This window comes from Hemiscyllium ocellatum, unplaced genomic scaffold (genome assembly GCF_020745735.1).
Source record: "Hemiscyllium ocellatum isolate sHemOce1 unplaced genomic scaffold, sHemOce1.pat.X.cur. R8, whole genome shotgun sequence".
Taxonomy (NCBI): Eukaryota; Metazoa; Chordata; class Chondrichthyes; order Orectolobiformes; family Hemiscylliidae; genus Hemiscyllium; species Hemiscyllium ocellatum.
The window spans coordinates 1,081,188-1,107,359 of NW_026867635.1; positions in this window are offsets into that span (position 1 = coordinate 1,081,188).

The window sequence follows — 26,172 nt, forward strand, 5'->3', positions numbered from 1 at the left end:
GGCTACAAGGATGAAGGGGTACAGGAATAATGCAGAATAAAAAGCATTGAGGAAGAAGATCACTCATATTTTTGATATTACCACGAATCCACTGTTCCTAAGTGCACTCATCATTGAATATTTTAGTCATCATACCTGCGTGTACTGTGAGATAAAGTTATTGAAATTGTGGGTTACGTGTGTACAATTTTTTTAAAAAACAAAGTTAAGTATTTTACAATCACTAGGATACCAAGGAAGGACATTTTCTTTGTGTTTCTTTAGTCATACGTAACGTTTTAATGAGTTACTTTGTCAGATAGTCCGGGGCAGTTCACGAGGTTGCGGCAGCAATATCATTGAGTATTTTTTCCAGACGTAAATAAACGTGACCGGGATTTTAAATTGGAGCATTGGATCTGAGAATCCGCAATGGATATATTTAATTAATCGTCACGGATCACCTCTAATGCCGTTTGTAAATAAACATTGACCTTTGAAAATACGGATAGTATATCCATGCAATGCAAAACTCTCATCCAATAATAATATTAAAAATATGCAAAATCGTGGTCAAATGTCCAAACAAACATCGAAGGAATATCTGCTGAAAGCATGTTTTTGCGCAGACCGAGGGACAAACTAATTCTCTGGTGGTAACATTGTGAAATTCAGGGTCAGCTACGAAGAGAGTCGGCGAAAAAATATTTGCCTTGTCCACTGTTCTTCTTTTCAAATAATATGTGTAGTTTTCTTCCATAGAGATTTCCCCACGTTCTTTAGCTCTTCTCTGAATTTGTTCTGCGTTGCTGCATAAATGCATGGGTTCAGGAAACAACTCAACAACTTCAGCATGTCTCCTGTTTCAGTCTCGATGTATTCAGGGTTGCTGAAATCACCGCGATAGTAATTACCGTGTGTCAGACTGGTCATGACCAAACTCACAGAATGTGTCAACCAAAGCAATATGAAACTGCCTGATACCGAGAACAATAAAATTATGGAATTCCTCCGGTTCTGTGTATGTTTTCAATGCATGTTTGCGATTGTTGCTGAGAAATTAATGGACTCTGTTCATTAAGTAGTTGTTCTTTTTGAGTACGCTGTATATGTGTCCTTCTTCAGAGTTCCTCTGTGATGCAGTCGGTGGCGGCTCGTTGAGGTCATGTTCTAATGCAGATTCGTTTGTGGAAGGAGCGGAAAACGAGAGCGCAAACCACAGCAATGTGCCATTCCTAGATGTCACAGTAGAATGAACAGTCAATGGGCATCTTCAATCCAGCGTCTACAGGAAAAAAAATCACACACATGGACCTAATACTGAACTGGAGAAGCAATCATCCCAACACCCACACGAGGCTGCATTAGAACATTTTCTGAGAAAAAAGAACTGGAAATGGCGTCACCAGCCCAAGGAAATCTAAGCACATAAAAAGAAAGCGTGCCATAACACCAGTGCTTCACCAGAGGCTCACTGATGATGTTACCTCGTAAGGTGAAGCAAACTCTGAAAACTAGCGTTCCGTCTCAGTGAGCAAACTTACATCCAGTAATCTCATGGGGATTGTGGCGATGTTCATGAAGGAAATAGTTGACCAGTTCACGCTGCAAAAATAACAAAATAATTCTCTGACTGCCAATGGGCACATCAACCAAATATTTGCTACAGCGATTTGAGGCTATAGTACGGATATACTAAGACTGCAGGAAATATGAACAAGAGTAGACGAAGCTGCTTCTGCAGCCCACTCTGACATACAACAGGAACATTATCGACCCAATATTGTTCAACTTCCAATCCTGCCTTTTCCCATAATGAATGATTCCCTTCGTGATCCAAATACATTTATCTTAGCCTTAAATAGAAGCATGGGCTCTGCCTCATAGCTCTCTGTGGCAAGGGGTCCCGAGACACAATCCTTTGAGAGAAGAAATTCGATCCTATCTGAACCTTGAATTGAATTGCCTTTATTCTGATCCAGTACCATTTGATTCTAGACTGTCTAATGAGAGAAAACGTGTTCTCAGCATTTCCTTCGTCAAGTCCCTTCAGAATTCTACACATTTCAATGACATTACCTCTAATAATTCTAAATTTCTAGGAGTTCGATTCCCAACCATTTTACTTCTGCACATACACCAAATTGTCTCACCTCACTTGACTGTGTGAAGTTTTGTTAACTGCCTCTAAAGAAATAATACATTTTCTTCAACAAGGAAACAGAAACTGTTCACAATACTCCGGGTGTGGTTTCACCAGCACTTTGCAGTAACTATTCCGTATTCTTCTAACCCTAGCCCTTGGAAATTTCAGCTAAAATTTAATTAGTTTTCCTGATTAGCCCTTGCACCATCATGTGCGTTTTGTACGTTTCGTGCAGAAGTACTCCCAAGCATTTATATGCTGCAGCCTTTTCCCATCATTTTCATTTAAAGAAGGCAGCGTTGTCTTGTTCTCCCTTTTCACATGAACAACTTCTTATTTTTTTCACTTTTTATTCCGTTGGCTTTTTTTTTGCCCACTCACTTAATCCGTCAGTACCGCTCCGTAAATTGGTAGACCCCTCTTAGAATTTGCCTTGTCACCTGTTATTGTGTTGTCTGAAATTTTGGCAAAAGTGCATTCCCCTTCCTTCCTGCAAATCATTAATCAAGCTTCCAAAAACACGTGTAGTACCAGGACTACCCCCTGTTGAACCCGTATCGATACATATCTCCATTTCTGCAGATAACTCCTGAGCAGAAATTACTATTACCTAACAAATAGCACAGTCCCAGACTAGGCAGCTTTTCTATCTCTAATACCATGGACCCTTGTGTCTTAGGTTTTTGCATGGTTCGTTCTGAAACGCCTTCTGATAGTTTGAACACTACACTTTGACTGTTTCTCAATTCTGTCAATGATGGTTCAGACTTCCTCGAAAACGTCAAGGAATTTGGCAGGAATTATTTTCCTTTTCTGGAGCCAAGTCCATTTTGCAGGATGAATCTGTGATTTTCAGAGTGGACTGCTATTATTTATGGAACAGTTGAATCTGCTGCATTTTCTTCAACAAGAGATGTTCAGCAGTTTGTCTCACGGTTAACAAAGATTGGTCATGTTCCTTTTGTTTTTCAAGACGTACGACACGTTGGCAATTTTAGAATCCTTTAGTACTCTTTCCGAATTCAGTTTCTTTTTGAAAAATTGAAACCAATGTATCTACTACAATTCTAGTTACATCTTTTCGGATTCCAGGATGCAATTTATCAGGACCAGGAGCTTCTATTGCCGAATTAATTTCTCTGGTTCTACTTCTCTCGTGATGTGTTGATACTTAATTCCTCCTCTATATTCTTAAACAGAAGTAATTTCCTGGAAAATGGTGCAAACTGCTTTGTGTTTTCCGAAATAAACACTCAGATTCATTCATTTCTCTGCATTCATACCAAAGTTATGACATGAGCTACAGTAGATTTCTAGCTTGAATAGAATATGTTACTGTCTGGGAGGATGGCATTCTTAAAGGCAAGAGAAAAGTTCCTGGTTTTATTGAATAGAATGTGTAAAACAGCGAATATCCAAAGAAGCAATCAATTGTTTAGAATTTCCTTGCCAAGTAATCACGACCGAGGATTCAGTTTCAGAAACTGGACAACGGTTAGACTGTGATGAGCCGCCATATGCATTACAGATTTAACAGTTGGAAATTGGCCAGAAACGAGTAGAGTCGATAACGGGATTAATGACGAAAGGACTGCGATACAATTCACGAGGCAAGATTATTTCACGCAAAGGAAGTCCGTCTAAATTCAGAAATGAGGTAAAGTGCATGACATTAGTATCCAATGAACAGAGAAGGCAATGGGAGTGAAGTCAACGATGCCAGGTTCAAATCATATTCTATTTAGGATATTATGCAAAAGTAAAGTTTGTTTTCTTTGCACAGGTGAATGTGATTAGTATCAGTGATGATTTGAGATAATTGCATCTCTAGAGGTCTGATGCATGTATAAATGCGCATTACCTTTCCAAACCTTAGCCACACACCAGTCACAAACCTTCAGCCTCTGCTGAAGACATTCATAATCAGAAATGGCAAAAACACCGATTTTGCTGTTGAAGGAATTTTACTATCCACTTCTCGCAGCTGTTAGTCTTCCAGGTAGGCCATTCAACCCATTTGTATTTAATTGATTTTAATTTTTCCTTTTAATGCTACATACTGTGTGTCTCAGTGTTTCCAGATCAACATCGAGAATCGTGTCAGTACCCTTTTACAATTTCCCTTTTTTTTCTGGAAGCTTTAGTGGTTTAATAATAATAATTCAAATGAATGTCCTCTGAAAGTATGGTTGTTGATCTTCAGACAGTCCGAGAATCCCATGTAGAATGAAACTGGAACAGCATGTTAAATTCTTGCGTAAATTTTGTATTTTGTAAAACACTCAGAATGTGTTCAAATGCTCTTAATAAATATTGTCACCTCTGCTTCAATCATGCATTGCAATATTAACATTTATTTCTGTTTCTCTGACAGTGAACGTGATGACTATTTTAATTCTCTTCCGAGGAAACTGTGGTCTTTCCAAATGCATCTCAGCTTACATGGTGGCCGTGGCAACATCGGATCTATTGGTTATTATTAATAGCATTATAGTGTATCGTATTTTGATTTATCAATTTCAATTTTCCTTCTTGTCCCACACATCTGTGTGCAAGCTCATTTCATACCTGACTGCCATTGGTCAGGATCTAACTGTTTGGTTCACCGTTTCCTTCACATTTGACAGATTTGTGGCGATCTGCTGTCAGAAGTTTAAGACAAAACATTGCATGGAAAAGACTGCAATCACAATATTAATAATCATCTCAGCTCTGATCTTGTTTAAGAACATCCCGGTTTTGTTTGCATTTGAACCAGTGCAAATCATTAATAAAATTGAATGGGGCTGACGGTCAAGTGTGACTTTCTTTGCTTCATCTCCAGGAATAACTTTTGTCTGGTTCCATAGCACCTGGGTTGCTTGGCTTCCATTTCTCCTCATTTTGTTGTTTAATTCCTTAACTATCCACCGTGTTGTAGCAGCGAATAGAACGTGCATTGGGCTCCAAGGTCACCAACCACATTCCTGCTTATCGAAGACATCTCAGAAATTACTGCCAGACTACTCAGACCTCTTGGCATGATTGTAACACACTACAAGAGTACATAATGAACTTCAAAGACCCTATACAGACATTATCAAGCAAAACTAAAGTCAGTTACAAAATACTACATTGGACAAATAGGCAGAAAACTCGCGCCAGAATGCATGAACAGCAACAAGCCACAAACTTACATGGCCCACTATCACTAGTATTCTCACATACAGATGAGGAAGGACATCACTTTGACTAGGATGACACATCCAGCCGAGGACTAGCCCAACAGTGATGTACACGAGAATTCATTTAAGCATGGCACTCGATGAAGAAACACATCAATTTGGAACGCACCTCTGAGAGAAAGAATAACAAATGACATTGACAACACGGGAAATGTATTCAGGGTTGCTAAAGTCATCTCGGTAATAGTTAGGGTGTGACAGTCTGGTCTTGATCAAACTCACCGACTGCGTCAACCAAAGCAATATGAAACTGCCTGATACCAAGAACAATAACATAAGGGACTTGCTCCGGTTTTCCATCACGGATTGGTTTGGCTTGTCAGTTCTAGGTTCCTGGAGTTCAATGCGTGTCCTAATCTCCACTATAATAAGGAGAATGGTTAGAGAATTAAACAAAAAAAATAGGAGAAATGGAAGCCAAGCAACCCAGGTGCTGGAGAACCAGACAAATGCCATTCAAGGAGATGAAGCAAAGAAAGTTACACTTGACAGGCAGCCCGATTCAATTTGATTAATAATTTTCTCTTCTTTATATGAAAAAAAACTGGAATGTTCTTTAACAAGATCAGAACTGAGATGATTACTGGTATTGCGATTGCAGTTTTCTTGGTGCAGTGTTTTGTCTGAAACTTCTGACATCAGATCACCACAAATCTGTCAAATATGAAGGAAACGGTGATCCAAACACTTAGATCAAGACCGATGGTAACCATATATAGAATAAGCTTGCGCACAGGTGTGTGGGACAAGAAAGAAAATGGGAAGTGATAACTCAAAATACGATACACTATCATACTATTGATAATAACCAATAGATCCGACGTTGCCATGGCCACCATGTAAGCCGAGATGCAGTTGGAAAATCCACAATTTCCTCGGAAAAGAATTAAAATCGTCATCATGTTCGCTGTCAGAGAAACAGAAATGACCGTTAATATTGCAAAGCAGAGGAAAATATACTTTTGAACACATTCTGAGTGATTTATAAAATAGAAAATTTAGAGTAAAAAGTGAGGTCTGCAGATGCTGGAGATCAGAGCTGAAAATGTGCTGCTGGTTAAAGCGCAGCACGTCAGACAGCATCCAAGGAACAGGAAATTCGACGTTTCGGGCACAAGCCCTTCATCAGGAATGGCTGATGAAGGGCTTATGCCCGAAACGTCGAATTTCCTGTTCCTTCGATGCTGTCTGACCTGTAAAATAGAAAATTTACCCAAGCATTTAATATGCTGTTCCAGTCATCATTATATGTGGGTTTGTCGGACTTTCTGAAGATCAACAGATATTTTCAGACGACTCTTATGTTGAATTATTGTTGCTAAACTACTAATGCTTCGAGAAAAAGGGCATAGGAAAAAATTGTCTTGACATGATTCTCGATATTGTTCTTGTAACACTAAGACATACAGTATGTGGAATTGACATTGATAAATGAAACTCAATTAAACACAACCTGTTTGAATGACTTGCCTGGAAGACTAACAGCTGCAAGAAGTGCACAGTAAATCTCTTTCAACAGCAAAATCGGTGGTTTTGCATTTCTGAGAATGAATGACTTCAGCAGAGGCTGAAGGTCTGTGATTGGTGTGTGGCCAAAGTATGGAAAGGTAATGTGCATTTATATATGCACCAGAATTCACGAGATCAAATTACCTCAAATCATCACTGATACTACTCACATTCACTTGTGCAAAGAAGACAAACTTTACTTTTTCATATTACCCGAAATAAAATATGATCTGAACCTGACATCGTTGACTTCATTTCCATTGCCTTCTCTGATCACTGGATTTCAATGTCATGTAGTTTACCTCATTTCCGAATTTAGACGGTTTTCATTTGCATGAAATAATCTTGCCTCGCGAATCTTGGTTTTCTTGTCATTGATTGCGTTATCGACTGTACTCTTTTCTGGCCAATTGCCAACTGTTACATCAGTAATGCAAATGGCAGCTCATCACTGTCTAACCATTGTCCAGTTTCTGAAATTGAATCCTCAGTCACGATTAATGGACAAGGGAATATTAAACGATTGATTACCATCCTGGAGATTCACTGCTCTCCACATCCTATTCAATAAAACCAGAAATTTTCTTTCTTGCCTTTAACAATTCCATCCTCCCAGGCAGTAACACATTCTAGTCAAGTGGGAATTACATAAATCATGTGATAGCCTGGGCATGAACACCGAGCACTGAATGAATCTAAGTGTGTCTTTCAGAAAACACAATGAAGCTACTAATGTTTAAGAAAATAGAGGAGGAATTGAATATCAACACATCAGTAGTGAAATAGTGTCAGAGAAATTAATTGGGCCATATAATCTCCTGGTCCTGATAAACCGCACTTTGGAATCGAAAAGATGAAACTCGAATTGTAGTAGATACATTGGTTTCATTTTTTCAAAACGAAACTGAATTCGCAAAGAGTACTAGAGTATTCCAAAACTGCCAACGTGGTCTACGTTTTGAAATAAAAGGAACGTGACCAATCTTTTTTAAACGTGAGACAAACTGCTGAACATCTCTTGTTGAAGAAAATGCAGCAGATTCAACTGTTCAGTTCAAAACAGCAGTCCACGTGGAAAATCACAGATTAATCAAGCAAAACCAACATGGTTCCAGAAAAGGAAAATAATTACTCAGAAATTCATTCGATCTTTTCGAGAAGGTCTGACATTAAATGCAAGGAAGAGAAACAGTCAGAGTCATCAAAGGAACAGATGGTGTTCGCAATGAACCATGCAAAAGGATAATACACAAATGTCCATGGTATCGGGGATAGGATATCAGCATCACATGAAAATTTGATGTTTGGCAGGAAATAACAAATGGTCTTCAGGAGTGATTTTTCGAAATGGTGATCTGTACTGGTAGGTTTTACCAAGTCTTCAACAAATGTGTGCCCTGATCCTACAAATGTTTTGTAATCGACGTTAATGTTTTGCAGGAAGGAAGGGAATGCACTTTTGACAAATTTTCAGACAACACAACAACAGGTGACATGGCAAATTCTAAGAGAGGTACAGCCAATCTACGGCGAGGTACCGATGGGTTAGTAAGTCGGCAAAATTATGCCCACCGGAATAAAAAGTGAAAACTTGAGAGGTCGATCATGTTGAAAGGAAGAACAAGAAAACGCAGCATTACTTAAATGAAAATGACGGAAAAAAGCTGCAGAACATAAATGCTTGAAACATAGGAACGCACAGGGAGGTGAAAGAGGTATTAAGGAAAACTAATTGAATTTTAGCCGAAATTTCATAGAGATTGGATTAGACGAATATGTAATAGTTACTGCAAAGTGCTGGTGAGACCACAATCAGAATACTGTGAACAATTTCCATCTCCTTATTTAAGAAATAGTATTATTTCTTTAGAGGCACTTCACGAACTTTCAGATACACAATCCCCGGTGTGGAGGTGTTGGCAAATGTACAAAAGCTTAATGGAAATCTGCTGTGGGAAGTTTAGAATTATGAGAGATGATGTCATTAAATGTGTAGAATTCTGAAGGGACTTGATGAAGTAAATGCTGAGAACACGTTTTTCTTTATCAGAGAGTCTGGCATCAAATGATATTGGATCAGAATAAAGGCAATTCAACTTAACACTCAAATTAGATGGAATTTCTTCTCTCAAAGGATTATGTCTCGGGGCCCCTTGCCCAGAGACTGTATGTCAGAGTTCAAGCTTCTGTTTAAGGCTGAGATTGATACATTCTGATTACGAAAGGAATCAATACTTAGTGGAGAAGTCAAGAATGGGAGGTGAACAATATTGGGTCAATCACGCTGCTGTTGCATGTCAGAGTCGGCTCTAGAAACTATATGATCTATTCTTGTTCATACTTCCTGCGACCTTTTGGAATTCATATGTACGACTTATCACCTCAAACCGTATTTGGTTGCTACGTCCATTGCTAAGTAGAGAATTATTTTGTGTTTTTGCAGCGTGAACTGATCGACTGTTGCCTTCTTAACATTCCAACAATCACCACGAGATTACTGGATGTAAGTTTGCTCACTGAGATGGAATGATCATTCTCGGATATTTCATCACCATATGAGATAACATCATCAGTGACCTCAGGAGAAGCACTGATGTTATTGCTCACTTTCTGTTCACCTTCTTCTGTTTCTTTAGGTTGATGATGTCATTATGTGTGTTGATGCCATTTGCTGTTCTTTTTTCCTCAGAAAATGTTCTAATGCAGCTTCGTGTTGGCTTTGGGATGATTGCTTCTGCAGTTCAGTATTTGGTCCGTACGCGTTGCTTTCCTGTAGACGCTGGTTTGAAGTTCCCCATTTACTGTTCATTCTCCTTTGACATCTATGAATTGCACATTGTTGTGGTTTTCGCACTCTTTTTCCTCTTCCATTACTTCATGAGGCACCGCACACGACAGCAGAGGGGAACTACAAAGAACTGAAGAAAGTCGTATTCAAACGAATAGGTACCCGATCAACTCAGCCCGTCGATTTCTAAGTAGCAATCCTGAACAAGCCAACAAACCCATCCAGAATCCCTGGCCATTCTCCGCTACATCAAACCCATCTCAGAAATGACTGCTCTGACCACTTTGGCATAATTGTCACCCACAAACACACGAATAGACTAAAACAGCAGCTAATGCAGTTTAAATAAAGTCTGCACAGACAACAAGCAAAATGAATATCATGTACAAAATACTATATTCGACAAATACGCAGAAAACGAGTCACCAGATACATGAGCATCAAATAGCCACTAAAGACATGACCCACTATCATACTTTCCTGACATACCGATGGGGAAAACGAATGTTTGAAAAGAAAATGGAGTTTGGCCAATGTTTTCAGTGAAATCCATGGTAACAGGAGATGGAGGATAAGTGAAGTGAACGTTCAGAGCGTGTTGGTAAATTGCCAACAACTGAACTGAGGCAGCGAGAGTATTTCAAAATGTAAAACAAATGGCGCTGGAGACAAATCAAACATGGCTGCGTACCATAATACGCATTAGAGCGTCTGACTCAAGGAACAATTTATCCAACATAGTTTCAAAACACAACGGGAAGCAAACACCGTTTTCTGTTTACAAATGCAGAAAAGAATGGTGGGGTTATGTGTCACGAGATATGGGCCAACGTCATGGTTGAGGCCATATTCATGAGTACAGACCTTGGCTATCAGTTTCTTCCTGATAATTCTGCGTTGTTGTGTATCTCAATGGCTCCCTTGGAGAGCGCTGACTTCAAGGTGCAGACTGAATGTCCTTGATCACTGAAGGTTTTCCCAAGTTGGAGTGAACATTTCTTTCTGGGGATTGGATGTGTGAAGCCCATTTCTCCATTGTTGCAGTGTCTGCATCGTCTTGCCAGTGTAGAATTCCTCAGATCATCCTTGCGTGCAGAGCATGAGGTAGGCAATCTTGGCCCAATCAAATCAGTACCTTCCTTTTACACGGTGAGTGCTGATCCTACATATGATAATAGCATCCAAGTCGATGATCTGGCAGCGTTGAACCATGTTGTGGTCGCTGTTGTCCTGAAAGCTGGGCAGTTTGCTGTGAACGGTGGAGGCTGTTTGAATCCAATATGACATCAGGTTGACCTTGGTCAGGTATTCGCCAACACCGATGACACGTTAAAGGCTTCAAATAGCGTGGTATAGGTTTTCCTTTCTGGGGACCAATTGGATGATGCAGGGTTCTCTGTCCATCGTGTCCGGCATCTGTTTTCTGAAGAGATAAGTGTGGTGTTTCACAGTTGTACATCGTAACTGTGTTTTAATGATTTGAACATTGTATCCCGTTCTTATGATGGCTTATTTTGGTACCATCAAGTGTCTGTCGCCCTCCTTCTCGTCCCCACCAATCCTCTGTATATGCAGAACCTGTCCTCGGGGATGGCGTCCTTACCTTGTTTAAGGTGGAAGCTACAGGTTTGTAGCATATTGGATGTGGAAAAGCTGTAGCAGAATGTACTACATGGTCTGAGATTCATTTAGAAGAAAGTGGCGAATCTTAAACCATTTACTTGTGAAGGTGAGGTTTACTCACATCTACCAGGAGGAGCTGGTAGAGAAATTACAGTATTATGAAACATGGAATCATGCCAATCTTTGTTGATGAGATATGCAACTAAGAAGGACTATGGCCAGACTAACGTGCCAGTGCGTGGAATTCAAAGTGAGACGAGAGGTGCACCTTTATGTGGAGTAATGTAGGAGTGCCCAGTGTAAGGTGAAGCAGTGGTGGAAGGAGAACTGGAGAAACTCTCAGCTCAAGGAATACAACTTGTCCTTGCCAATGATATTGCCTAGAGAGGTCGAAACTCCGGTGCAGAATAATGCAACTGAAGAATGGCAGAACGTTTATACTGGCATTTCTCCTGTCTGTGTGATAACAAGTTCACGAACCCACCAGTTGAATCAGAAGCAGAAATCACAGAACACAGATGAGGAAGTTGAAGAAGAATTATCAGAGGCCATGTTTAATCGAGTAACTCAGTCAGAAAAAAGAATACGTGGAGGATAAGGCGGATATTTGTAATGCAAAACAATTAACTCAGTTACAACAGGAAGTAGAAAAACAGAAGCAATTATATCAATTAGTGAACAGAGACAAAAATCTGAGTATATTCTCGAATGTTACGAACTCAAAAATGATATATTGATCAGGAAACAGAGACCATCATATAACAGGCGGTTGAGAAATAGTCATGATTTGGACATGCCGGTGTTGGACAGGGGTGTACAAAGTTAAAAATCACACAACACCAGGTTATAGTCCACCAAGTTATAATTGGAAGCACACGAGCTTTCGGGGCGACGCTCCCTCATCAGAGAAATAGGCAGAGATTCATCAAGCCGTGTTATCATGGGGGTTATATAAAGGCGATGTTGCATGTAGTAAATGAATTACCAATGCAAGGGCATTGAGTTTTTAAGAAAAAAATCAAGCGAAATTACAAAACCATTTCTCTTGGCCTGGACCATATAAGGAATGGGGTTAAACTTTCTGCACACATATCACAGCTAAAGAACTGCAGAAGTGGTCACAAGCTTTTCACTAGATACAGACAACCACAGAAAAACAATCAGATCAAATTTTACGTCTAAATTATTCAGTTACGTTATAGAATAGTAACAAATAAAACAATTCAATCTGTTGCAGACCATCCGGAATCGCAAAGGAGCGGTAGAAAGCTGGCACGAGGCTTTTAAGACTTTTTGAGCGTTTATGGTCAACACTATCCAGATGATCAGGATACAGAAATTCCTGCACCTTATTTTCCATTCGAGATGCAACAAACGAATCCAGCAAATTCAGTCCATTTCAATTCCCTTTCAAGCATGATGTGAGAGGATCACTGAAAATAATGAAGGAGAAAATGCTGACTCCGAATACAGGGACCACATATTTGGACGTTTGTCAAATTTTAGAAAATCTGTAAATAAACACTTACCCTGGCTGCAATTTGAAGAAACTAAATTGTATTCTTTTATTGCAAGAGTGGGAATTGTATTTCTTGGAACAGCATACCATTTAAGTTTTGTGTTTTTCTTGTGAATAGTAGTTATAGGGGAATGGTTTGGTATGATAACAGTTTAGTTAATTTGTTCAATGTTCGAGTCAGATAAATAAGTTATGATTTGTGCATTGTAACATGAGTGTCAGGGATTTATTTCACTTCACAACTGGAATTTGCTGAAAAACAGGATAGCACCTCTTTTCCTCCTCCTTCAAACAGATTATATGGCATGGCACTCCTCTTTGGGTGATGCAGTTTTTGTTCTAAGAGGGGTGATCATTCTCCACTGTATAACACAAAGATAGCAGGCGTGGTTCTTGGAACACATCTTCTACAAGGACAAAGTCAGGACACCGTATGAAAACTCTACAATTCTCTGCAGGAGTGAAGGTCCAATGGCAATCAAGAAGTTGGTCATTCTCGAGGATACAGCAGCCCACGCATTTGGTGTTACATGCACAAGTACCCACTCCCTCCCCCACCAACTCACCGTCGCAGCAGTACGTACTATCTACAACAAACAATGCAGAAATTCACCAAAAATCCTCAGCCAACATCTTCAACTTCCCCTGCAAGCTACTCTCAGTCCTGTCTTGGAAATATATCACCATTCCTTCACGTTCGCTGTGTGAAAATCCTGGAATTCTCTCCTTATTGACATTGTGATTACTCCACTCAAGATGAGATGCAAATATACAAAATAGCAGCAAACTACTACCTTCTCAAGAGCAACTAGACCTGTTCAATCAATGCTGGCCAGACAGAAATGCCGATATCCCACAAATGAATAAAACTATATATTAAGGAGCAGGGGACTTTTTTTTATGTGGAAGCAAACTGCAAACTTGAGGACGCTGAACAAATACTTAATCAATTGAACGAAAGAATCGAAATGATCATCAATAAGATGTTTCTATAGACCTGAAGTATGGATTTCTGCAAAATGCTTCAATAGATGAACTCGGGAGAACATCACTGCACATGGGTCCATTAATTGACACCAAAAACACAGATAGTGTTGGTTAGAATCATAGCCGGAATCCACCATTAATCGAGTTATATCTGAGGTAGGTTCTGAGGCTTAACTTGCTCACTTCAGGATTCTCAGCTTAGTTTAAATATGTAATAAAGTAGAAGTAATTGTCTCAGCATTTGTTCTCCTGTGAGGCTTCTTAACAAGTTGCCAGATTAAATGTAGATTGGGGTCATTTACTCGAATGGACCTTTTTCTGAAGTAACCTGTTCAGGGACCATGACAAAAGGTCATACAGGGATTGAAAGCATTTTGCTGTTTCTGGAATGCAATATATGTTCTTAGTTATCTGCTGGACAGGAGATAAAATTACTTGATTACCTGCTGGAACATGCATGTGGGTTAAATAAGTTCGTCTGGAAAGAAGTATGTCCTGGGGAAAAGGGATTAACTGCAGCAAAGGCTGTGCTTCAAAGAGATATTCAATGCTGAAGTGAAAATGTAACAGGGGAGCTACTCCTGATATGAAAGCAAGCTGCAAACTTGGTGGCTGCATCGCAGTGATCAATGAAGTGAATGAATGTGTCTAAAAGAACATCGACAGATTCACACTATAAACTTGGTGGACAGAAACTTGTGTAAGAATTCAATCTCAGGATGCCTCAGTCTCAGACATTTGCAGAACATTACAACTTAACATTCAAACATTAGGCACATCCAAAGGCAGATAGTATTACTTGAAATCGGAGCGAAATTCCCCTACTAATTTGGTAAGAGGGAAATTCCATTCTCAGACTGAACATGCGGACTTGGGAGGTAATAATCTGTTTGCTACGGGCTAAAAATTGAAATACTTGTTTCAGTATTTGATTGTCTGTGAGATTTCTGAAAGAAACTATCGAACTGAAGGTAACTTCGCTAATTTGCATAAAACAACGGGATTCAAGATTGACTGGGAGAAGGTCTACTAATAACGTGCAAAATCAGATCAGCCATGAGTGACAGATGGGCCGAATCTCCTAATTCAGTTTCTATGGCATCGGGTCTAATGGTTGTCTGCTACACGGCTTTTACCTGGGTCTTCCCTCACTTCTGATGATTGACTTCCATTTGCCTGAAACTGGTTGGAGGGAAGACTCTTCTTCAGTGCTGCGTGACTCTGTGAGTCTATTCCATGTTTATGCCATCTAATTAAATGAGAGCATACGTGTATTAAATATTGTACCTGTATGAAGAAACTTCGGTGAGCAAACGTAAATAGCCTTCATCTGATACTAATAAAGAAGACAGCACTGCACCATTTCAGTCAGACAACAACGAATGGTCATTAAGTATTGGCTTAGACAGTGGCTTAACCTTCCCTTCGTTGAATCTAATACAAATACTAGGATTTGATTAAGAAAATCTTATTTTCTGAGTTAGGAAAAAAGCATGCTGTTCTGATTTCCCACAATGTCACTGCGAGCTGGAACCATGGGACACAGTCTCAGAATAGGGCGGAGAACGTTCAGTATTAAGATGATCAGAGAGTTTTCATACGGGCACTGTGGGATACACCCGAAACGTTGATTCCTTGACGTCCTCATACTCACTGCGACGCTGTGCTGTTTCACCTTACTGTTGTTTACCTGTGGATCTCTCTGGTTCAGAACGTAATTGAGGTCAAGACAGTCAATACGTTCAAGAAGGAGACTCGTGTCCTTCTGAGGGCAATCGGGATGAACTGATACAGGAAGAATGCGGAAAAAAAGCATTGTGGTGAAAGGTCGCTCGTACTTTCCACACTTCCACGAAACTACGGTGCATATGTGCACACATCAATGAATGGAATAATCAGATGCCTATGTGTACTGTCAGATAACTTACAGAAATTGTCGGCTACATTTATTCAATTATTATTTTTTATTCAGCTTTATGCAATCACTAGGATACCAAGGAAGGACATTTTGTCTATTTAGCCCTATATAACGTTTCAATGTGCTATTTTGTTAGAAGATCGAGTGCCTTTCCTGCAGTATTCACATGAAATATGCAGTTCACAAGTTTGAGGCAGCAATATCTTTAATTATTTTTTCCAGGCATGAATAATCTTGACCGGGATTTCATGACAGCACAGTCACTTTGAAATATTCAGTACATTCCTACACCGCAGTTTCTTCTCCAGGAAGCAAACCCATTTTCTTTTGCTTTGAACATCAATATAGCAGGGATCAAAGCAGCATTTTAACGAGTTGTTGGAGTTGATCAGAATAAATGGCAGTGGCGGGATTCAAACCAACATAGGCAAAGTCACATGAAAAGGGTTCCATGGTCCCTCGCCGACTTGCACAGCTGCTGCCATGTGCCTGGCTACAATATCAATTTCGCAGCAGATAACGATAGCCCATCAATGCAGACAAAAATCAATGGTAAGTTGAGTCTATTTTCTCAGACTCTTTCACCTACAAATGTGTCAGTGACTGCGTGAGAATTTATGTTCGGTTATGATTTGATCAAATAACAGCGAGCTGCTTGACATTACTTCAATTTCGATTCTTGCTTTGCTGAATGATTTCACCCATTGCTTGAATCAGAACAAGTTTCACGTTTAAACGGAACATGAAACACACCATACTACAGGAAAAATGCACAAAGCTAAGCAGGCCGTGTTCCACATCATACCGTGCAGCATCGTTTCAGTCACTGTGCCTGTTTTGCAGAATAAGAGTCCCAATGAATGTTCTCCACCCTAAAACCGAAGGTAGCATTACAATACGAGAACGGAAAATCACATTGTGAGGGTGCACTGAACTCGGGGCCAGTTCGAGATGCCACTTTCCTTGACTTTTTACCTTAACCGTGCAATTTGCTGCAGAGATGTTCACACCTGTACATGAGCCACATGGATATCAACTGAGTTGGAAACCTGTGTGGGAAGCGACTCAAAAAATTTTGATAAACTCCACGGTGCTAATTAGAAATGCAGTTTTTGTTCACATCAATCTAAAAGGCAGTTTCTGATCATAGTAACAGAGTCAAAAGTTTCTTTTAGCACCACACCCCACTCCGGAAGAGGTGTTAACTGCCCTTGAGTGCTTTTTAGACAATAGACAATAGACAATAGGTGCAGGAGCAGGCCATTCAGCCCTTCGAGCCTGCACCGCAATTCAATATGATCATGGCTGATCTTTTATAATCAGTATCCTTTCTGTCTTATCTCCATAACCCTTGATTCCACTATCTTTGAGAGCTCTCTCCAACCATTTCTTAAGTAAATCCAGAGACTGGGCCTCCACTGTCCTCTAGGGCAGAGCATTCCACACAGCCACCACTCTCTGGGTGAAGAAGTTTCTCCTCATCTCTGTCCTAAATGGTCTACCCTATATTTTTAGCTGTGTCCTCTGGTTCGGCACTCACCCATCAGCAGAAACATGTGTCCTGCTGCCAGAGTGTCCAATCCTTTCATAATTTTATATGTCTCAATCAGATTCCCTCTCAGTCTTCTAAACTCCAGGGTATAGAAGCCCAGTCGCTTCAGTCTTTCAGTGTAAGGTAATCCCTCCATTCCAGGAATTGACCTCGTGAATCTACGCTGAACTCGCTCAATAGCCAGAATGTCTTTCCTCAAATTTGGAGACCAGAACTGCACACAGTACTCCAGGTGTGGTCTCACCAGGGCCCTGTCCACCTGCAGGAGCACCTCTTTGCTTCTATACTCAATTCCTCTTGTTATGAAGGCCAGCATGCTGTTAGCCTTCTTCACTACCTGCTGTACCTGCATAATTGCCTTCATTGACTGGTGTACAAGAACACCCAGATCTCTCTGTACTGCCCCTTTACCTAAATTAATTCCATTGAGGTAGTAATCTGCCTTCCTGTTCTTGCCACCAAAGTGGATAACCATACATTTTTCCACATTAAACTGCATCTGCCATGCATCTACCCACTCACCTAAATTGTCCGGGTCACCATGTAATCTCCTAACATCCTCGTCACATTTCACCCTGCCACCTAGCTTTGTATCATCAAAAAATTTGCTAATGTTATTGCTGATACCATCTTCTATATCATTAACATATATTGTAAAAAGCTGCAGTCCCAGCACGGATCCCTGTGGTACCCCACTGTTCACTGCCTGCCTTTCCGATGTGGAGCCGTTTATCACTACCAGTTGTTTCCTATCAGCCAACCAATTTTCAATCCAATCTAGTACATTGCCCCCAATACCATATTTTTTTGTTCGGGATGTGAAGAGTAACACGCCTGAGTCACCTTCACGTCTCTGTTTGCTGAGCGAATCGCAAAGAAGGAGTTTCACCAGAGCTGCAACTGCCTCACTTTCTCACTCGGCCTCCCCGTTTACATTTTCCTGCTCGTCAGTGATTTAAAGAAAACCAAATGGAAGCGATGTCATTCTGCAGCCTCTCTGTCAATTCTTCCGTTTCAGTTCCAACATGGCTTAGATCTCGGGGCGCATTTTAATACTAGCGACATTATGAAAGCACAAATTCAGAGTTTCCTCTGAGAGTGTAATTTATTTAATTGCTCTAGCTGATTGAATGAGCCACTAACGTGCGAACTGCGCCAAAACATGATTCAGGACCACTGGTGCCAATTCTTGCACGTTGAATAACGACAGACAGGTTCCAAATGAGATCTTTCAGAGACGACTTTGGGGTGCATTTGACAGACAGACTAGTTCAGGAATCCGTGGTGCACTGTGACACCAGCGCAGAAGCTTCTTCCCTGTCTTTGAACCAGACCGCCTGCGCAAGGAATGCAAATGTGGTCCTGTTTTTCGTGGAAGGGATCAGAACGCGGTAACTACACTCTCAAACAGAATGGCATATGATCAGAACCAGGTTGGCGAAAACCTTTACAATGCTTTGCACACTAATTAAATGGAATTAAATTACATTGCACAAAGAGAGCAGATTTGTTCGAGCAATTTCGAAGGCAGGTTTGCAGATGGGAAAGCAAGCAAGAAAGCTCCGTTCTTTACAAGTAAAAGGCTGCAGTTTCGAACTGGGGATATTTCGCGTGTGAGGCGAATTTAATGACCACTACACTGCAGAAACAAGCCACAGACGCTCATCCAGCGGCTCAGTGGTGTCCATCACTGAAAGCTGAAGCCATTCTACGTTTCATCTTTCAGTTTCCAACAGCCCGTTGTTGTTCACTCTAATTGACATCTTGAAGGCTTGAAAAAAAAGACACGTGAAATTGATGACAAAATTTAGACACGGATGTCGTTAATGCTTGGACGATAGGGCGAGGTGGAATAGGCTGGGACAACTTTCCCTGCAGCGTCAAGGCTGCGGCATGATCTTATGGAAGGGTTGTAAACTGAGCACTTTCGTGTTTTACCCAAACTGGGGCGAGTTGACAACTCGAGAGCATAGGTTTAAGGTGAGTGGGCGGAAATTGGCAAAGGACCTGAGGCACATTTCTCACACAGAAGGTTGTGCGTGTATGGAATGTGCAACCAGAGGAAGTAGAGGAGGCTATTCCGCTCAGAAAACTGCAAAGGTAACCCGATGAGTTTCAGGATAGAATGGGTTTAGAGGGATTGAGGCCAAATGCTGAGAAATGGGACGTGTTTAATTTTGGCTATGTGGTGAGCATGGATGAGATACAACGAAGTACCTGTTTCCACGCAGTGTAGCCCAATAACGTTGTGTTGCTTATTACACCGGCTTTGAAGAATTACTTTTTAGCATCGCAGTCTATGGTACAATCATTGAGTCTCTTCGATTGCTCACCGGAGAGGTAGTATTATGAAACACTGCAGAAACGAACGACTTCCTTACTTTTGCTCTGACTGACCATACTCTGTGAAATTTTCCCAGGTCCTCAGTTGAGGATTTTTGCAGCTGCAAGTTACTTCAGAAAGCCTGTTAATTCGTAATGACCTGAGCGAGTCGCAAAACACAAAACATTTAACACGAAACACAAACAAAACTGGCGTAGCTCATGCATTTTCAGACACAGCGAAGCATGAATGCTAAATGTGAGACAGTCCGAGGGCATGAGTCACAAAGTAATCTCATGACCAGCAGCAGGACAATTCCAAACTACTCTTTCAAACATACTGCAGCCTGAGTGCACCACCACTTCCCAGACAATGCTGAAAAGTGAGAAACAAAGAATAAGTGTTGGCCATAAATAAGTGAATTTCACCAATCACAGCCTCGATTAGATTAACTTTCCCTTCCAATGTCTCCAGGACGGAAATGAAGGAAATGGGAGAGATGATATAACATATGACATCGAAATTCATTTCCCATTGTCCGGAAAACCAAAAAACGACGAGCCGAGTCACCGCAGGACTTTGTTTAACAACAGCGATGAAATAACAGTCTCAATTCGGTTCCAGTAAAAACTCAACTTGCCTGGAAAACAAAGCAACAGTCGAGCTGCTTGCGATTTTCCATGTGGGAGGTGAACATGATCATGATAACACAGACACATTGAAATATTCAGCACATTCCCATACCTCAGTTTTTTTATCCCGGGAAGCAAACCCATTTTCTTTTGTTTTGAACATCAATATAGCAGGGATCAAAGCAGCATTTTAACAAGCTGTTGGAGTTGATCAGCATAAATGGCAGTGGCGGGATTCAAACCAACAGATGCAAAGTCACATGAAAAGGGTTTCATGATCCCTCTCCGACTCGCACAGCTGCTGGCATGTGTCCGGCTACAATATCAATTTTGCAGCAGATAATGATAGCCCATCAAGGCAGACAAAAACCAATGGTAAGTTAGGTCTATCTTCTCAGACTCTTTCAGCTACAAATGTATCTGTGACTGCGTGAGAATATATGTTCAGTTATGATTTGGTCAAATAACCATGAGCTGCTTGACATTACTTCAATTTCGATTCTTTCTTTGCTGAAAGATTTCACCCATTGCTCGAATCAGAACAACTTTCACATTTACACGGAACACGAAACACACCGGACTACAGGGAAAATGCACAAAGCTGAGCAGGCCGTGTTCCACATCATACTTGCAGCATAGTTTCAGTCACTGTGCCTGTTTTGCAGAATAAGAGTCCCAAAGAATGTTCTCCACCCTAAAACCGGAGGTAGCATTACAATACGAGAACGAAAAATCACATTGTGAGTATGCACTGAACTCGGGGCCAGTTCGTGATGCCACTTTTGTTCCCTTTTACCTTAACCATGCAATTTGCTGCAGAGATGTTCACACCTGTACATGAGCCACATGGATACCAACTGAGTTGGAAACCTGTGTGGGAAGCGACTCAATAAATTTTGATAAACTCCATGGTGCGAATTAGAAATGCAGTTTTTGTTCACATCAATCTAAAAGGCAGTTTCTGAACACAGTAACAGAAGTCAAAAGGTTCTTTTAGCACCTCACCCCACTCTGGAAGAGGTGTTAACTGCCCTTGAGTGCTTTTTAGACAATAGACAATAGGTGCAGGAATAGGCCACTCAGCGCTTCGAGCCTGCACCAATATTCAATATGATCATGGCTGATCATTCCTAATCAGTATCCGCTTCCTGTCTTATCTCCATAACCCTTGATTCCACTATCTTTGAAAGCTCTCTCCAACTCTTCCTTAAATAAATCCAGAGACTGGGCCTCCACTGCCCTCTAGGGCAGAACATTCCACACAGCCACCAATCACTGGGTGAAGAAGTTTCTCCTCATCTCTGTCCTAAATGGTCTACCCCGTATTTTTAAGCTGTGTCCTCTGGTTCGGCACTCACCCATCAGCAGAAACATGTTTCCTGCTGCCAGAGTGTCCAATCCTTTCATAATTTTATATGTCTCAATCAGATTCCCTCTCAGCCTTCTAAACTACAGGGTATACAAGCCCAGTCGCTTCAGTCTTTCAGTGTAAGGTAATCCCTCCATTCCAGGAATTGACCTCGTGAATCTACGCTGAACTCGCTCAATAGCCAGAATGTCTTTCCTCAAATTTGGAGACCAGAACTGCACACAGTACTCCAGGTGTGGTCTCACCAGGGCCCTGCACAGCTGCAGGAGCACCTCTTTGCTTCTATACTCAATTCCTCTTGATATGAACTCCAACATGATGTTAGCCTTCTTCACTACCTGCTGCATCTGCATAATTGCCTTCATTGACTGGTGTACAAGAACACCCAGATCTCTCTGTACTGCCCATTTACCTAAATTAATTCCATTGCGGTACTAATCTGCCTTCCTGTTCTTGCCACCAAAGTGGATAACCATACATTTATCCACATTAAACTGCATCTGCCATGCATCTGCCCACTCAACTAACTTGTCTAGGTCACCCTGTAATCTCCTAACATCCTCGTCACATTTCACCCTGCCACCTATCTTTGTATCATCAGCAAATTTGCTCATGTTATTGCTGATACCATCCTCTATATCATTAACATATATTGTAAAAAGCTGCGGTCCCAGCACGGATCCCTGTGGTACCCCACTGTTCACTGCCTGCCTTTCCGAAATGGAGCCGTTTATCACTACCAGTTGTTTCCTATCAACCAACCAATTTTCAATCCAATCTAGTACTTTGCCCCCAAACCATGCGCCCTGCGTTTACACACTAACCTCCTATGTTCAGGAATCCGTGGTGCGCTGTGATACCAGCGCATAAGCTTCTTCCCTGTCTTTGAAGCGGGCCGCCTGTGCAAGGAATGCAAATGCGATACTGCTTTTCGTGGAATGATCAGAACGCGGTAACTACACTCTCAAACTGAATGACATATGATCAGAACCAGGTTGGAGAAAACCTTTACAATGCTTTGCACAGTAATTAAATAGAATTACTTTACATTTCACAAAGAGAGCAGATTTGTTCGAGCAATTTCGAAGGCAGGTTTGCAGATGGGAAAGCAAGCAAGAAAGCTCCGTTCTTTCCGTGTAAAAGGCTGCAGTTGAAGAACAAAGCAGTCTCTGCCCATTTTCGAACTGGCGACCTTTCGTGAGTGAGGTGAACTTGATGACCACTGCACAACCGAAACAAGCCACAGACGCCCCTGCAGCGGCTCAGTGGTGTCAAACACTGAAAGTTGATGCCATTCTACGTTTCACCTTTATGTTTCCAAGATGTCCAGTGTAATTGACATCTTGAAAACGTAAAAACAAGACAAGTGAAATTGATGCCAAGATTTAGACAAGGATGTCGTCAATGCTTGGACCGTAGGGCGAGGGGGAATAGGCTGGGACAACTTTCCCTGCAGCGAAACCGCTGCGACATGATCTTATGGAAGGGTTGTAAACTGAGTACATAAGTGTTTTACCCAAGCTGGGGGGAGGTGAAAACTCGAGAGCATAGGTTTAAGGTGAGTGGGCTGAATTTGACAAAGGACCTAAGGCACATTTCCCACACAGAAGGTTGTGCGTGTATGGAATGTGCAACCAGAGGAAGTGGAGGAGGCTATTACGCTCAGAAAATTGCAAAGGTAATCGGATGAGTTTCTGGATCGAATGTGGTTAGAGGGATTGTGGCCAAATGCTGGGGAACGGGATTTGTTTAATTTTGGCTATTTGCAGAACATGGATGAGATACACCGAAGTATCTGTTTCCACGCGGTGTACCCCAATAATCTTGTGTTGCTTTCACCGGTTTTAAACGATTACTTTTTAGCGGAGCTTGCCTTCGCAGTCTGTGGCACAATCATTTAGTCTGTTCGACTGCTCACGGGAACTGAGGTATGGTGAAACACGGCAGAAACGAAAGACTTCCTTACGTTTGCTTCGACCATACTTCGTGAAATTTTCCCAGATCCTCAGTTGAGGATTTTTGCAGCTGCAAGTTACCTCAGAAACCCTGTTAACACGTAATGTATTGAGAGAATCGCAAAACACAATGAATTTAACACAAAACACAAACAAAACTGGCATACCGAATGCATCTTCAGACACAGCGAAGCATGAATGCTAAATGTGAGCCATGAAGTAATCTCACCACTCACAACAGGGCAATTCCAAACTACTCTTTCAAACATACTGCTCTGGAACAACGCAGTTGCTTTGGAGTCAGCAACAGCGCAGAACTCAATTGCACGTTTTGATCAATGACTCATGTTGCTTATGCAATCTTCGTTTGACAGCATATTTAGCAAGTTATCACGCCTTCCTGCAGCGTTTGTCAGCAACAGATCAGCTGCTAAGATGACTGCTTCAGACAGCATGCTACATCCTACATGTCAAAATGGAAATGGTGCAAAAGTTTACCGGCTGAACACTCTCTCACTGTTTTGCCTGGCGCGTCAGAGGCTGGGAGCTGATTTTATGGAGGTTTATCAATCATGAGGGGCATGAATCGGTTAAATAGATAAATTCCTTTCGCTCAGGTGGGACAGTGCAGAACGAGAGGGTATACATCTGGTGTGGGAGGGTGAGAATTCGAAAGGCAGTGAGGAGCAACGGCTTGATGCAGAGGATGGTGCGTGTCTGCAATAAGTTGCCAGACCAGCTGATAAAGGCTGGTAAAATTCCAATACCTTTAAGGAATTTGGACGTGTATTTGAATAGGAAGGGTTTAGAGAGACATGGGTCAAGTGCATGCAATCACGGCTGGATCAGTTGAGGATATCTGTTCGGAATGGACGAATTCAAACGAAGACTGTGTTTTCAGCGCTGTCCGCACCTAATGGCTCTATGATATTGCAGGTGAAATGATGAAAAAGATAAATAAAATAATGAAGTAAATTTGTCTGAAGTTATTAAATTCAAACAACTTCAGATAATTTTATTTCAATTATTTTATTCATCTTATTTATTTGTGATTTTTTTTCACTGTTCTGTACCTATTATTTCTTGATTGTCTCTCTTTCAGTCGCTTCCCACTCTGTCAATAAATTTTCCCTCTACTCTTCCCGCTTTGCTACGCTTCTCCCCTGTTTTCCATTTTGTCTCTGCTTCACCCATCCCCCACATATTTTATCACAAGGAAACACATTTGACGTGGGCATTGCCGATAAGACTCAAAACACAGAATTAGAGATGATATAAATATTGTGTCTACGATCTTTTTATTTTTCACTCCATAAACTAATCAATCCATTGGGTAAAGTTTCTTCTTTTATATCAGAAATACAGCCGAGTCTGATTTTGTGTGTGTGCACGCATGTGTCTGTTTCTCCCTCTATTTGTGTGTGTGTGTGTGTGTGTGTGTGTGTGTGAGAGAGAGAGAGAGAGAGAGAGAGACAGAGAGACAGAGAGACAGAGTATGCGATAGATTTTCTGCCTCTGCCTGAGATCGCATAATCAGGTGAGTATTTATGTTTTTATGTTATTGTTGGTTATATTATTCAAGTATTGCATCTTCATGATATAAGCTGTGTTCCGTTTCCAAATCACTAATGTGTTTTAAAAGACGCCTGGCTGATAAAACTCGTTATTTCAACCTGACACGGATCTGATATTTAATTCACTGAATATACAGTCTCTCAACTTTGCACCTTCTCTCTATCGTCCTGTCTATTTGTGTTCCCCTGAGCAGCTTCACTTCACTTAACTGTGCCCTCTAAAGTTCCTCCCTTGGACACCTACCCGATATAAAGTTCACTTTGTCACTCCAATCGTGTTCAATACCTTCGCCCTCAGAATGTCTGTGGACCAGCAGCGGAAAAATAAAACAAAGTAAACTGCACAGAATACAACGAGACGTGAATTGAGAACCTGCAGGAGATCCCACAGGATGCAGTGAGCATTGATTGTCGAAAAAGTGCATGTTTATCAATATGGTCCCAATGATGTGGGTTACTTTGAACTGGATAGTGTCAAATCTGTTGAATGTTGTTGAAAGTCACTCTTCCAGTCAAATGGAGATCTGGTGGTCTGGAGGTGCGTTGGTCTCTGCAAACTTTCTCTCATCTGAATTGCTCTTGGAGACACAGTATTTACATCAATGCCCCTGTTCAGTTTCTAGTCAATGGTAACTGCCAAGATGCTGGTCATAAGAAATTTAATATCAATAATGTCTAAGAAGAACAAGGATGAACAATTAACATGTCTGTTTCTAGAGATAATCATTGAATATGACTTGACATTTTTCTGCACAAGTCAGGATATGTTCCAAGTTTTGCACCGTGTGGGCATGGATTGCTTCAACAGTTAACGAGTCCCAAATGGAAATTAACATTTTACAATGGTTAGTCAGACTTGTACTTCCAAACATATGTTGGAAGAAGTGTCATTCGTTAAACAACTGAAAGTGGTTGGACCACGGACATGACCCTAAGGGAGAGTAGGGTTTCGGGACGCAGTAACCAATTGAATGTGACCTTTAGGTGCAGTTACTCACACTTCACCTATGGAGTTTCCAGTTTTTTACCTATGTGTGCAAAGATATTTTAATGAGGTCAAGAAACAACTGGCCC